The following is a 15476-nucleotide window of genomic DNA, read 5'->3' as shown; positions in this document are numbered from 1 at the left end:
ATCGTCGATTTATCAAGGATTTTAGTAAAGTCACCTTACCTCTCTCCCGCCTACTGCAAAAGGACGTAGAATTTCGTTTCGATGAAGATTGCAAAAAGGCTTTTGACAAGTTGAAGGAAGCGCTAACCACAGCCCCTATTGTGCGAGGCCTAAATTGGAATCAACCTTTTGAGATCATGTGTGACGCCTCAAATCACGCCGTAGGTGCCACGCTAGCACAGTGCGATGGTAACACTCCTTACACTATAGCATATGCATCAAAAACTTTGGATTCAGCTCAGTCGAATTACACTACCATCGAAAAAGAGCTTTTAGCCATTGGCAATCACCTAACATCAGTGGGCGTTCAACGCCCTCTGAGGAGCAGCAAGCTGGGGTTGAATGCCAGCCAGGGAGCCATGCTGGGCGTTCAACGCCCAAAAAGGTAGAAGACCTGGCGTTGAACGCCCATACGGAGGGTAGAGAATTTGAATTCCCTAGCCTCACAAGACCAGTAGGTCCTACAAAGTCTCCGCCTACCCGACCTTCTTCTACCCTATTCTTCCCTATTGTTCATATTTGCTCGAGGATGAGCAAAAATCTTAAGTATGGTGTTGCAAAAGCTTTGCTTTTGACTTCTACCACTCCTAAGTATGGCACCAATGATTGGAAAAACCTCAAGGAAGAGGAAGAGAAAGGCACTTGCCCCCACATCCCTCACCTCATTTGTCACCTATACAATTCAGCTAGAATTGTCATAGAAGAGGAAAAGCCCATCACTAAAAGAAGGATGGAGCATGTTAGAGAGCCCGCACATGGACCATAGCTAGAGCATGTGGAGCCGCCTCAATAGAAATACCAGAGATACCTCAAGGAATGTATTTTTCTCCCCAAAAAAGGAAAAAAAAAAAAAAATTAGGATCAACTGAATACCTCTCTCGGAGAGTAGAGCTCAAACGTGGAGCAACTGAGGTTGGAACATCAAGAGCACTCCACCATCTTCCATGAAATAGAGAAGATCAAAGGACCATGAGGGAAGAACAACAAAGACAAGGGAATGTCATTGAAGAGATCAAGCACTACATTAGATCCTAAAGGAGGAGTAATAGCCGCCATCACTAAGGTGGATTCGTTCTCTTAGTTCCCTTTTCTTTTGTTATTTTTCTATATTCTGTTATGTTTTATTGTCTGTTCTTGTATTCTTATTGCATGATCATTTCTATCTATATCTTAAAGTTATAAAATGTTCTATATATCTCTCATCTTACTTAAAAGAAAATTTTATTTGAAAATAATTTAGAGATACATGAATTTCAAGTTTATAATAAGAATAGTCAATTATTTTGATGTGGTGGCATTACTTTTGTTTTCTAAATGTATGAATAAACACTGCATATTTGAAATTGAAATTAAGAATGTTGGCTCCTGAAAGAATGATGAAAAAGGAAAAGTATTATTGGTAATCTGAAAAATGCGAAAATTGATTTTTTAAGCAAGAAAAAGCAGCAAAATGAAAAAGAAAAAGCATGTTGCAATAAAAGAAAAAATGCATGCGATAAAATGGTGAAAAAAATATAAATAGAAAAGGCAAGAGCAAAAAGCCAATAGCTCTTTAAACCAAAAAGCAAGAGCAAGGATCTAAAGATCCAAAAAGTGTGCTTAAGAACTCTGGACACCTCTATCTAGGGATTCTAGCAAAGCTGGATCACAATCCGAAAGGGTTCACCCAGTTAAGTGTCTGTGGCATTTATGTATCCGGTGGTAATACTAGAAAAACAAAGTGCTTAGAGTCACGGCCAAGACTCTAAAAAGCTGTGTTCAAGAATAAAAAATTTTGAACTTAGAAGGAGGACTCTGACAAGAAGATCCAAATTAGGATTTTCTTTTTGCACTTAGTTTTAATTTTCATGTACTTTTCTTTTCTTTGAGTTTTCAAAGAAATGATGAAGTAAACCCCACATCATTAGGGGGAGGAGCTCTATTGTAATTCAAATGAATGAATGAAATTCTCCTTCTTCTCAATCTGCTTGTTGTAGCTAAGGGATAACTTCTGTGCTTAATAGATCTATTCACTACCGGAAGGGGATTTAGATCTATTTGAATTTCTATGTGAGCCTCGGAAGGGGAATCATAGAAATTAGTTTGAAGCTCTTTCTCTCACAACTCTCTTGATCAATAAATTCCTGGTTTGAATTGAGATCCTGAGAACTTGTGTGGCTTATGGATAAGAGAATTGAACTTAAACTCTTCTCATGAATAGTTAGATCAAGGAATTGGCAATTGGTTGTGTTAAGAGAAATTGGTTTGCCAAGAAATTAGGACTTAATTAATTACAATTCGATGTAGATCTACTTCATATGATTGAGAATGAAGTTGAGACCTATTGATTTATGATGGATTATGATATATCCAATCCCTAATAAATCATACCCATTATCTTTCTTTCACTTAATTGCTTTGGTTTCTTGTTTTCTTCGATTTCCAGTACCCAAGACCCATTTACATTTCATGCAATTTACTTTTCATTGTCATTTATATTCTTGCATTTACTTTCTTGCTCTTTAAGTTTCAGTTATTTAAATTTTTTGTCATCTAAGTTTCTGCAATTTACCTTCACAATTTACCTTCAGCACTTTAATTTCCAGCAATTTACTTCCCGCACATTTACTTTCTCTGCAAATCACAATATTGTTCACTCAATTACACAAAACCATTAAATATTTGCTTGACTAGATAAATCACCTAGCTAAAGTTTCTTGATCCATCAATCCCTGTGGGATTGACCTCACACAATAGTGAGTTATTACTTGGCAACTCGGTACACTTGCCGAAGGAATTTGTGTTGTGAAAATTTCCACCTCATCACCAGCTTCTCAAATCTTCAATTTCTTATGTTTCTTCCACTTTAACATGCTTCTCTTCATCCTCTATGCCCTTCCTGCTCTATAAATCCTGTAATGACTTAACAAACACATCACGGCATTGAATGGTAACAAGAGAGAATAAAAAATTAGTAATTTTTAGGCCTAGGAAGCATGTATTCAATCATAGCACAAAATTAGGAAAGAATCTTAAAAATATGCAATTTACATGAATAAGTGTGAGGATAGTTGACAAAATCCACTCGATTCGATATAAATTAAGTCATAAAATAGTGGTTCATCAACTCCCACTTTTCTTTGTCTCTTTTTTGTTTATGAGCAGCAATAGGGATAAAAAAACCCTTCTTAAGTTTGATTCTGAACATGAGAGGACCTTGAGGCGGCGTTTGCAACAAGCTAGAGCTTACAAAGCCAGAGAGAATCGCAAGGAAACTTTTGAGAAGGAAGTTGAAGAGCTCACCATGGATGCTAATGGTGGAAACCTGAGCATGCAAGGAGGACGCTTGGCTCATACACTGCACCCACTCCTGACTTCTATGGGCTTAGTATAGCTGTACCTGCCATTGCTGCAAATAATTTTGAGCTTAAGCCTCAACTGATCACTATGGTGCAGCAGAATTGCTAGTTTCATGGACTCCCGCAGGAAGATCAAAACTTATTCATCTCTAACTTCCTGTAGATTTGTGACACTGTGAAGATAAATGGAGTGAATCTTGAGGTCTATAAGCTCATGCTCTTCCCATTTGCTGTGAGGGATAGAGCAAAGCAGTGGCTTGATTCTCAGCCCAAGGAGAGCCTAGACACGTGGGACACGGTGGCCACTAAATTTCTAAGCAAATTTTTTCCATCTCAGAAGCTGACTAAGCTTAGGGTGGATGTCCAAACCTTCAGACAGAAAGATAGAGAGTCCCTCTATGAGGCCTGGGAGAGATACAAGCTGATGATAAGGAGGTGTCCTCCTGATATGTTTTTTGAATGGACCAGATTATAGATCTTTTATGATGACCTCTCTGAGATGACCAAGATGTCACTGGACAACTCTGCAGGTGGTTCCTTGCACAAAAAGAAGATGCATGAAGAGGCGAATGAGCCTATTGAGATGGTTTCCAACAACCAGTATCTATACACTTCTAAGAGGAACCCTCTGAACACTGGGACTACTCAGAAGAAAGGAGTCATGGAGGTAGACACACTGGATGCCGTCTTGGCTCAGACCAAGATCATGTCCTAGCAGATCAATATGATCTCTTAGCACTTAACGGGGATACAAGTGTCTGTTGTCAATACTCAAGATGCATCATATGACATGAATGGGAGCTACAACCAAGGGGACGCTTGTGGCTATGCTCAATCCACTACTGAGCAAGTTAATTACATGAGCAACTCCTCTAGAAATCCCAATAATGATCTGTATTCGAATTGTTTTAATTAGGGATGGAGGAATCACCCTAACTTTGGGTGGAGAGAGAAGCCACAAAAGCCCCAACAAAGCTTCAACAATAACTAGGGTGGATCAAATCAGAACAGGTTCAACAACCGACAGTTCCACCCCACTCAGCAGCAACAAGGACCCTCTTAGAGCCAAGACACTCTTGACTTACCCACACTAGTTGCTGAACTTTCCAAGACCACTCACAGCTTTATGCAAGAGACAACAGCTTCAATTCGGAACTTGGAAGTACAAGTGGGTCAGTTGAGTAAGAGGATACCTGAGAGACCTCCTAACACTCTTTATTCCAGTAACACAGAGGTAAATCCAGGAGAAGAGTGTAAGGCCCTTGCCATGGCCAAGGAGACCGAGCCTAAAGAGGTGCATGCTGCTGAGGAATTGAAGGAAGATAAGGCTCGAGGATAGACTAGAAGCATATTGTTACACGCTCCATTGGTGGCACAAAAGCCTGAGGCACCACACCCTCAGAAGCTGCAAGAGGAGACCAAGGATAAGAAATTTACTCAATTCTTGGAAATCTTTAAAAAGTTGCACATCAATATTTCTTTTACTGAGGTGTTGGAGAAGATGCCTCCCTATATGGCCTTCATGAAAATCCTACTCTTTGAGAAGAAAGCTTTGAAGGGAGGTGAAACTATGATCTTGACCAAGGAGTGCAGTGCACTGATTCAGAGGAAGTTTCCCAAGAAGATGCCTGATCCAGGAAGCTTCCTAATTCCCTATACCATTGGGAATATTACTTTTGAGAAAGCACTATGTAACCTTGGTTCAAGCATAAATTTGATGCTTCTATCCGTAATGAAGAAGATGGACATCTAAGAAGCACAGATAACAAGCATAACCCTGCAAATGGCTGACAAGTCTCTGAGGCAAGCATATGGGCTAGTGGAGAATGTATTGGTCAAGGTTGGAGAGCTATTCCTCCCGGCAGACTTTGTGATACTTGACATGGGAGAGGATACAGATGACTCTATCATCCTATGAAGGCCATTCCTAACTACTGAAAGAGCCCTAATTGATGTAGAAAGAGGTGAATTGGTGCTGAGATTACATGAGGATTGGATAGTTTTCAAGGTTTTCAAGCCTCCACCACTCTCTGACAAAAGAGGTACCTACATACAGAGATCAATGCTTAAGCATTCTCACTTGGTGGAAAGCCATACAGTTCCCTCTAACATTAAACCTAAGTTTGGTGTTGGGTGTTTTTTGTCCACCAAGGAGGGAAGCCCCAAGAAGAAAGTACCTAAAGGCTGGAGGAACATGAAGATTCCTACTTAGGACTTCTCACCTGGCATGAAGGTGGTGTTTACTAGAAGTCCAGTCAAACCACATACTGTGAATAGAATCCTGTCTCTAGAGTATGTTGAGTTGACTCATGAGAGAACAGGAAAGAAGTTCAAAATGCAGGGTGAATATCTGAGTCCCTATGACCCTCCTTCTTAAAGGAGCTGACCGTTAAGCCAGTGATGGTAAAGAAGCTCTTGTTGGGAGGCAATCCAACCATAAGTATCCTTTAGTATTTCTATTTTATTTCTGCTTTAATTTCAGTTTTAATTTCATTTGGTTTTCAATCGTTGTTTTCATAGTTTTCCTAGGTTTTCTAATATTTGTGATCATGCACAATGCTTAGAACATGGACAGGAAGACATAGACAGAAGAGTTGAATGCCCTGGAGAAAATAAGCTAGGGGTGCTAAACGCCAGGGAGGGAGCAACGATGGGCGTTTTTCACAATTTTTAGCCCCTTTTGGGGAAGTAACTGCCAGCCCTGGCATTTAGCGCCAGGGATGCTCGTCTCAATTTTTTTTAAAAAGAGGGTTTGATCCTCTGCTGGCGCTAAATGTTAGAACCAGCATTTTCAAGGGGAGGTTTTGGTCATTGGATAAACCCCAACTCCTAACCACTTTATCCATTCAAACTTATCCATTCTCTCTCTTTCTTATCCACTTTTCCATCCACATTCATCCATCCTATCATCCATTAACGAACCTCCTGCTGGTGTTTTTGTGGAAAAATGAATTTCCAACACACATATCCAACCGGCAAGTGTACCGGGTCGCATCAAGTAATAATAACTCACATGAGTGAGGTCGATCCCACAGGGATTGAAGGATTGAGCAATTTTAGTTTAGTGGTTGATTTAGTCAAGCGAATCAAGTTTTGGTTGAGTGGGTTGTATTTAACAGAAGCTAAATTGCTTGAAATGTAAAGGGAGAAGGGAAATTGCAGTAAATTAAAGAACAGGAAAGTAAAATAGACTGAATCTTAAAGAACAAGAAATTAAATCAGGTCTCAAGAGACTAGGTAGCAGAGCCTAGATCTCTATTTGCCTTCCTAGATCCAAGTTCACAAAGCAATTGACAAGGGATTGAAGAAGAAGCAGTAAAGAACAGAATTAAAATTCAATTGTGCATAAAAGGATTTAAAGAGATCTTAGATGGGAATTGAGACAGAATTTCCTCAATTTCACACACCCAAAACTCAGAAAAATAAGAGTGAAATTGCCCGAGCAAACACGAGGAAGGAGATCAATCAATTCTCCCTTAATCCCCAGAACTCTCGGTCAAGTCTCTCAAGAACAATTGCAAGAAATTCAAAACTCAAGGAAAGTGTAAAATTCAAAAGTCAAGCTAAGGTAAGTGGTAAAAAGTCCTAATTACATCAAACTAGCTCCTATTTATACACTTTCTATTCATTTTCGGCCCAAAATGGTAGCTCCCAGGAGGCTGCCCTGCCCTTGTGGAGGGCAGGGCAGGATTTGGTGCATGTTGGTGCGACTTTGGTGCATGTTGGTGCGGCTTGGTGCGCAAAACGCTGCCCTGCCCGCGCCGAGGGCAGGGCAGGAAAAATTGGTGCTGCCAGGAACGAGTGTGGTGCGCGCTGGTGCTGCCAGGAACGTGCCTTGGTGCGCATAATGCTGCCCTGCCCTCGCGGAGGGCAGGGCAGGAAAAATTGGTGCTGCCAGGATTGTGATGGTGCGCCAGAATTGAGCCTTGGTGCGCCAGATTTGAGCCTTGGTGCGCCAGATCCATGCACCAACAAAATGCTGCCCTGCCCTCGCGGAGGGCAGGGCAGTGTTTTCACTTTGATGTCCCAGGTTCGAATCTTGGCCGAAGCACACGCTCATTCATTTTCCTTGGTTTCTTGGCACAATAATGGGACTTAGTTGCTTGCTTCTTCATGGTCCCGTGTTCAACTCTTGTGGCAAGCATTTGGAGACATTTTCCTTTGATTTTCTCCCTTGGTGAGCCCGATACTGCCCTTGTGGAGGGCAGGGCAAGGTTTTGTTCCTCTTGATTCCAAGGCACAGATTTGTGCTCTGTTTTGTTCTTCTTGATTCCAAGGCACAGATTTGTGCTCTGCCCTTGTAGTGGGCAGGGCAGAGTTGCCTTTCATGCTTGGTTCTCTTATGTTGCCCTCATAGAGGGCAGTGTGCCCTTGTGGAGGGCAATGTTTGCCTCTCCTCATGTTGTGCGCCACACTTCTTCTCTCTTTGACCACACTTTCTTTTCCTTGGGCCACACTTCCTTAGGCTACGCTTTTTCCTTTTTTCCTTTTCTTCACCTACAATAAACCAAAACAACCACTCAAAGTATCACTAAATTCAAGACGCTTATAAATCAATTAAAATTCAATTAAAATTAGCTTAAACCTCATGGATTTACCATTAATTTCATGGTGGTTGTTTGATTTAAAGAAGTTATGCATTTTCACTCCAAATCACTTACTTAGGATGCAAGAAAGTGCATAAAGACTAATAAAACAAGTGAAATTAGCTTGAAAAAATGGGTATATGATGACTTGTCATCACCTCCCTGTCCCCACCTATAAATACTACACTCCTCTTTCACTTTCACCATACCTCACACTACTTTCTCCTTCCTTCTTTACTCTTCCCCTTTACACACTCCCAATTCTCCTTCCTCTTCTATCCTAACCAAGGTTGAAGCCCCCTTCTCCACTCCCCTCTATCTCTTTTATTTCTATTTTATTTTCCTTTCATTATTTTCGTTTCTTACTTTGCTCAAGGATGAGCAAACCTTTTAAGTTTGGTGTTGGGCATTCCACTTTCTCTTTATTTTACTATCTCCATGCACCCAAGACCAGAGAATCCTCCTCAAGAAAGAGGAAAGAGAAGGCTCTTATTTTCGATCCATGGGACTTCACCCAGTTCTCCTCTAAGACACATGAAGAGCATTTTTTGAGGTAGTTCATAAGAAGAAGGTGATTTCCGAGATCCGCTTCGATCTAAAGCTGGATGAGTACCCGAAGATCCAGTACCGGATTCTGAGATGGGGTTGGGAAGTTCTGACCAACTCCGTAGCTGAGTTTGGAGCATTGATGGTGCGGGAGTTCTACGCCAATGCTTGGGTCATATACAAGCATGTCAAAGGCATGAACCCGGAGCCAATGAATTGGTATACCATGGTCAAAGGACATATCATGGATTTCAGCCTGGAGAGTGTGAGGGTGGCACTGCAGTTACCACCATTCGAAGAGAACCATCATTCATACACTCGAAAGGTCAACACTGACTAGAGGTTAAATCAGATTCTTGCTGACATTTACCTCATCGGAGCTTAGTGGAGGAGGAATTCTAGAGGTCAGTCGTACCAACTGGGTAGGCATGACCTCAAGCCAGTTGTTTGAGGATGGTAGGAATTCAACCAACGCTCCATCATCCCTAAGAGTAACCGTTCTAAGGTTACGGTCGAGCAAGCAGTGATGATTCACTATATCATGCTCGACAATGAGGTGGAGGTACATGAGGTGATCCCTTAGGAGTTTTACATGATAGCTGACAAGTTCTCCACCACTACGAGACTGGATTTCCCTCACCTCATTTACTGCCTATGTGTAGCAGCTGAAGCTCATATTGATGGAGATACCCTGATCGACGATGAGAGACCGATCACAAAGAAGGGTATGGAGCACGTTCATGCTAGAGAGCTCGGGCATGAACAACAACAGGAACCAGTTCCACTGCCTTCACAGGGTTTTCCGAAGATGCCTCATGGAATTTATTTCCCTTCCGTGACTACTAGGATCAGTTGACTATATCCATAGGGGAGCTGATATCATTTGTTGATTAGTTGAGGATAGACCATCAGGATCACTCTACCCTCTTCCACCAGGTGATGGAGGAGTAGAGGAGACAGAGGCACAACATAGAAGAGCTGAAGTGCCAAAGAGGATTTCCCGATTGGAGCAGCAGCCACCATGACTAAGGTGGTTGAGTTTCAGTCTCCCTTCCTTTATCTTATTTCTGTTTTCAGTATTTCATTCTATTTTCTATTTTCTATTCTGAGTTGCATGATCATCAATAGGATTTCCTTGCTTTCTAGTTTAGTTTCTTATTTTGTTATTTTATGTTTATTTTGAAAGAAGTCTCATATATTGCTCACGAATCTTAAAGAAAAATCAAAAGAAAAAAAAGTAGTAAAATGCATAAGCTTTGAGTTATATATATTATGATTTATTCTATTTACTTTGATGTTGTGGTACTATCTCTATTTTTGAATGTATGAATTAACTGTGCATGTTTGATATTGGAGCTAAGAATACTGATTCTTGAGGAACAGGAACTTAGAGAAGTATTATTGATTCTCTAAAATAAGAAAAATATTGATTCTTGAAGCAAAACAAACAGCAAAAATAAATAAATAAAATCAAAGGAAACAGTCTAAGGCTTTGAGCATCAATGGTTAGGAAGGTCAAAGATCGACCTAAAAGCTCAAAAAAATGGTTTTCACTAACCTTGTGCTTGTGGTGTGAGAGTGTCAAGTAACCCTTGAAACTGAACACCTAAAGTTGTGACCCATTATTGTTATAGAGTATGCCTAAAGCTCTGAGCACGACTGTCTAGGAAAAGTAAAATGAAAAAAATTAGAACTCAAGGAGTTCCCCAGTTAAGTGCTTATGGTGTTCTTGTTTCAAGTTAAGCTTGAAGGCAAAACACTTAAAGTCACGGCTAATCTCAAGGTGCAAAGCACCAAGAAAAGAAAAGAAAAAGCTGTGTTCAAGAATAAATTAGAGACTAAAGAAGAGAATCTATAATATCATCCGAGTTCTAGTTCTGAAGGATACTAATATTCTTGAGCTTCAACAAATAGTGAGATGCCAAAACTATTTAGAATTAAAGTGTTATTAGCCCCATTCAGTAACTAGACCTGTGATTAATTGACAACTCAAGTCTAAGACATTGTCTCTTCTTGGTCCTACACTATTTTTGGTTACTTGAGGACAAGCAATAGCTTAAGTTTGGCGTTGTGATATGTGAGAATCATGTACCCTTTTTCTTATCATTTTCTAATTGTTTTTAGCCAGATTCCATTTATTTTTATTTGATTTTACTGCAAAAATCCCCTTTGGATGCTGCTTTGAGTTGTTTTGGTGCTTTTATGATTTTCGGTAAAATTCAGAGCAATATGGCAGACTTTTGAGCTGAAAAGGAAAAGCTGGTACAACTGGCATTTAATGCCAGCAAGGGACACAATACAGCAATGCCACTGCACCCTCTAGGGCGCTAAATGCCTAGCCAGTGTTTAGCGCTAACAAGCTTGGCCCGGATTCCCTCTCTTTAGGATTTCCAAATGGATTTAGCACCTATTAGTTATATTTTATTTTCTTTTTGTAATTTTTATTTACAAACAATATCTTTTAGTCTTAAGATTTATTTTTTTATTTTTATTTCCAAATTAAATTAGGTTAGTATAAAAGGAATAAGATCCACCCTTTCTGGGGGATCAGACTGCTGAACATTTACTAGAACCTTAGTTTCTTTGTATATTATGAGCAATTAAACCTCTTGGTTAAGGTTCAGAGCTCTGTTTATTTCTTTGGATTTGAACAATTGCTTTTCTATTTTATTTAATGTACTGATTCAATTTCAAGGATTGTTTTTATTCTTAATCTTATGAATCTTTGTGGAACGAGACTATGACCCTTATTCTACTTGAGTTCTTGTGATTATCGAGAGAGTTATCTCGCTTGAACAACAGCTTGAAAACAAATTTCTCCTAAATTGCTATTTACATGAACTAATTGGGATATGTGACATATAATCCTATTAGCTTTGGGTAATTAGGGTTTTCGTGGCCATAAACTAGTTTTTGAAATTAACCCTCTGATCGGAATTAAGTGACCATGAGAATGGAGGTTAATGAAGGTTAGAGGAGACTGAATCACTAAGATATTAGGGTTTAGTCATTTACAGTTTGCCATGAGATGAATCATGCATTGTTAAAATAGTTGGTAAGAACTTTTAGTCCAAAAAAATAAACATCTCCAAAGCCTTAACTGTTTTTTTTTTCACTGTTTGCACTAAACCATTTAATTGCTTTCTTACTCTCATATTTATTGTCTTATGCATTTTTAACCATCAAAACCCCTTTTTTGTTCGCCTAACTAAGCCAATTGGATAACCATTGTTTCTTAATCCAACAATCCTCGTTGAATCGACCCTCACTCACCTGAGGTATTACTTGGATGACTTGGTGCACTTGCCAGTTAAGTTGTGGGAATTCAAAATCCTACACCATTAACTGGATCGCTAGTCAATCTTGGAAAATACTATGGCTCCCTGTAGTTGGTCCATTAGATCGTCAATCCTTAATAACGAATATTTATTCTTCACAGTGACTTTGTTTAGTTTCCGGTAATCCACACACAGACACATACTCCCATCTTTCTTCTTTACCAGTAGCACTGGCGCTCCCCACGGAGAAACACTCATCCGGATGAAAATATTACTCATTAGTTCTTTTAACTGAGATTTGAGTTCAGTCAATTCTAATGGTGACATTCGATAAGGAGCAATTGAGATTGGCCCGACTCCAGGTACCAACTTAATCACAAACTCGATCTCTCGAGCAAGAGGGAATTTAGGAATGTCGTCCTTAAATACTTCAGGAAATTCACATACAACTGGAATTTGCTCTAAGCTTTGTTCCTCACCTGTCACATTTGCCGCCAACAAAACAACACTCTCGCATTCACACCTACTGCAGTTCACAACTACAGAGTTCAGATAATAATCCTTCACCACAACCGGCCCTTCCGACCCTTCCATCATAAAGTGCAATGTCCTTTCAGAACAATTTAACAACACGTGGTTCTTAGAAAACCAGTCCAATCCCAAGATGAGATCAAGGCTAGTCATCGGCAGACAAATTAATTCATAAAGAAAATCACGTTGTTTAACTCGGAATGACACTTATGGACACTGGACAGCCTAACCTAGTCTCAACGGCTTCAGAAGTGGCATTATGCACCTTCAGATCATAACCCTAAGACCACAATTTTCAATCCTAGTTCACTAGCCTTGTCAAATACTATAAATAAATATGTTGCTCCCAAATCAAACAAAGCATTTAAAAGTTTACCAGCTACTTCACAGTAGCCTCTAATCAATGTCTCAGATCCCTCGGCACCTCCTGCAGAAGTCATGAACACTCTTCTCGATTATTGTACTCTACTGGTCTCATACTTCTCAGGCCAGGTGTCAAGGATGATACTTTCTACACTTCTGACAACTTAAATCAGTCTGTGGCTGCTTTCCATACCTTCTTCCTTGATTAGCATTGTTATTCGGTCTTCTGAAGTTGCTTTGACCCTGATTGTTCTGTGGAACAAAACCTCTATGCTTAAAGTTTTTACCCCTCGGTGCAAAGTTCCTTTCTTGAGTCATCTGACTTCCTTTCTCCACTACTGCCTTCCTCAGACACTCCTTAGCCACCAGGATTTTGTTTACAAGTTCGGAAAATACTTTAATTTCCATCGACCCAACGAAGCTCAGAATATCAGTTTGGAGTCCTCCCTCATACTTTATGCACTTTCATTCAGAAAAATCCTCTGGGGCACCTTGACAAATTTGGAAAAACTGGCACAGTTCTTCAAACTTGTTCATGTACTCAGTAAGAGTCATCTGACCTTGTTTTAACTACAGTAACTCAAGCACCTTTGCGTTTCTAACCGAACTGAAAAAGTACTTCCTGTAAAACTCCATTCAAAACACCTCCTAAGGTATCACAACACAAGCAAGCTGCAGGATACGTCGTGTTCCCTGCCACCAGTACTGCGCTTCACCGTATAACTGATAGGTCCCGAATTCGCCCCACTGTTCCTTGGGAACCTGCTGAGCCTACAAAGCCCGTTCCATCGCCTGAAGCTAATTATCTGCTTTAGTGGGGTTTGTGGTGCCCCTGAAGGTCGGAGGGTGCACCTTTAGAAAAGAGGCAAGCGTCATTGGCCCCTCTTCACCATTGTTCCTATTATTCCTGTTGTTCATCTGATTTCCCAACGCCTCTGCTACGACCTGCATAGTTGTGGCCATGTTTCCCAGGGAAGCCATAAAGTCTACAGGGTTGTTCCCTGCTATTCATGTCTTGTATTGCCTAATCTACCTCTGCCTTGCCCGCAACCGTATCCACGAGGCACCATTTGTTTCCTATACACACCAAACAAGTTATACCAAGTTGATCAGTCTCAATATCGCAAGTCTAGTGCTTAAAGTCCCAAATGCATGCTCATGAACATTTATGCCATATATATCAGTTAGATATCCTAATGGCACATAGATACACACACTAAGAATGCAAAGAAGCATAGTCAGTCCATCCCTTAGGCTCTATAGGAACAAACTCCTTTGATACCATAATGTAACACCCTACCACACAGAGCTTTACGATTAAGTTGTAAAGAAGAAGTGATGTGGTAATACGACCTCTAAAATAAAATACATATACGTATAATACTTGAAAGAATATAATATTTGAGGAGCCTTAAAGGATAGGTAAAACAAAATCGCAAACTTAAAAGCACAACGCTTGATGAGCGGATAATTTATACGCTTTTTGGCATTGTTTTTAGTATGTTTTTAGTATATTTTAGTTAGTTTTTATTATATTTCTATTAGTTTTTAGTTAAAATTCACTTTTCTGGACTTTACTATGAGTTTGTGTGTTTTTCTATGATTTCAGGTATTTTCTGGCTGAAATTGAGGGACCTGAGCAAAAATCTGATTTAGAGGCTGAAAAGGACTGCAGATGCTGTTGGATTCTGACCTCCCTGCACTTGAAGTGGATTTTCTGGAGCTACAGAAGCCCAATTGGCACGCTCTTAACTGCGTTAGAAAGTAGACATTCTGGGCTTTCCAGCAATATATAATAGTCCATACTTTGCCCGAGATTTGATGGCCCAAACCGGCATTCTAAATCAGCTCAAGACTGCCCAGCGTTAAACGCCGGAACTGGCACAAGAATGGGAGTTAAAAGCCCAAACTGGCACAAAAGCTGGCGTTTAACTCCAAGAAAAGTCTCTACACATGAAAGCTTCAATGCTCAGCCCAAGCACACACCAAGTGAGCCCAGAAGTGGATTTTTATGTCATTTACTCATCTTTGTAAACCCTAAGCTACTAGTTCTCTACAAATAGGACCTTTTGCTATTGTATTTTCATCTTTTAATCACTTTAGATCTTTAGATCATCTTTGGACGTCTAGTTCTTAGATCATGGGGGCTGGCCTCTCGGCCATGCCTAGACCTTGTTCTTATGTATTTTCAACGGTGGAGTTTCTACACACCATAGAAACTCGAGTATTAATGCAATTACTATTGTTCTTCTATTCAATTCAACTTATTCTTGTTCTAAGATATTCATTCGCACCCAAGAACATGATGAATGTGATGATTATGTGATGCTCATCATCATTCTCACTTATGAACACGTGCCTGACAACCACTTCCGTTCTACATGCAATAGTTATACTGTGTATCTCTTGGATTCCTGGTCCATGCATTTGATTGCGTCTCCTGACAACAGAGCCTTTAATTCCTTGAGATTAGAGTCTTCGTGGTATAAGCTAGAATCAATAAGGTCTAAACCTTGTCTGTGGTATTCTGAGTAGGATTCAAGGATTGAATGACTGTGACAAGCTTCAAACTCGCGATTGTGAGGCGTTAGTGACAGACGCAAAAGAATCACTGGATTCTATTCCGACATGATCGAGAACCGACAGCTGAATAGTCGTGCTGTGACAGAGCGCGTTGAACATTTTCACTGAGAGGACGGGACTGTAGCCATTGAAAATGGTGATGCCCAACATACAGCTTGCCATGGAAAGGAGTAAGAAGGATTGGATGAAGACAGTAGGAAAGCAGAGAGACA

Source organism: Arachis duranensis, chromosome 2 (assembly GCF_000817695.3).
Source record: "Arachis duranensis cultivar V14167 chromosome 2, aradu.V14167.gnm2.J7QH, whole genome shotgun sequence".
In the NCBI taxonomy this organism is placed as follows: domain Eukaryota; kingdom Viridiplantae; phylum Streptophyta; class Magnoliopsida; order Fabales; family Fabaceae; genus Arachis; species Arachis duranensis.
The sequence above is the reverse complement of the archived record's forward strand: the minus strand, read 5'-3'. Positions refer to the sequence as shown.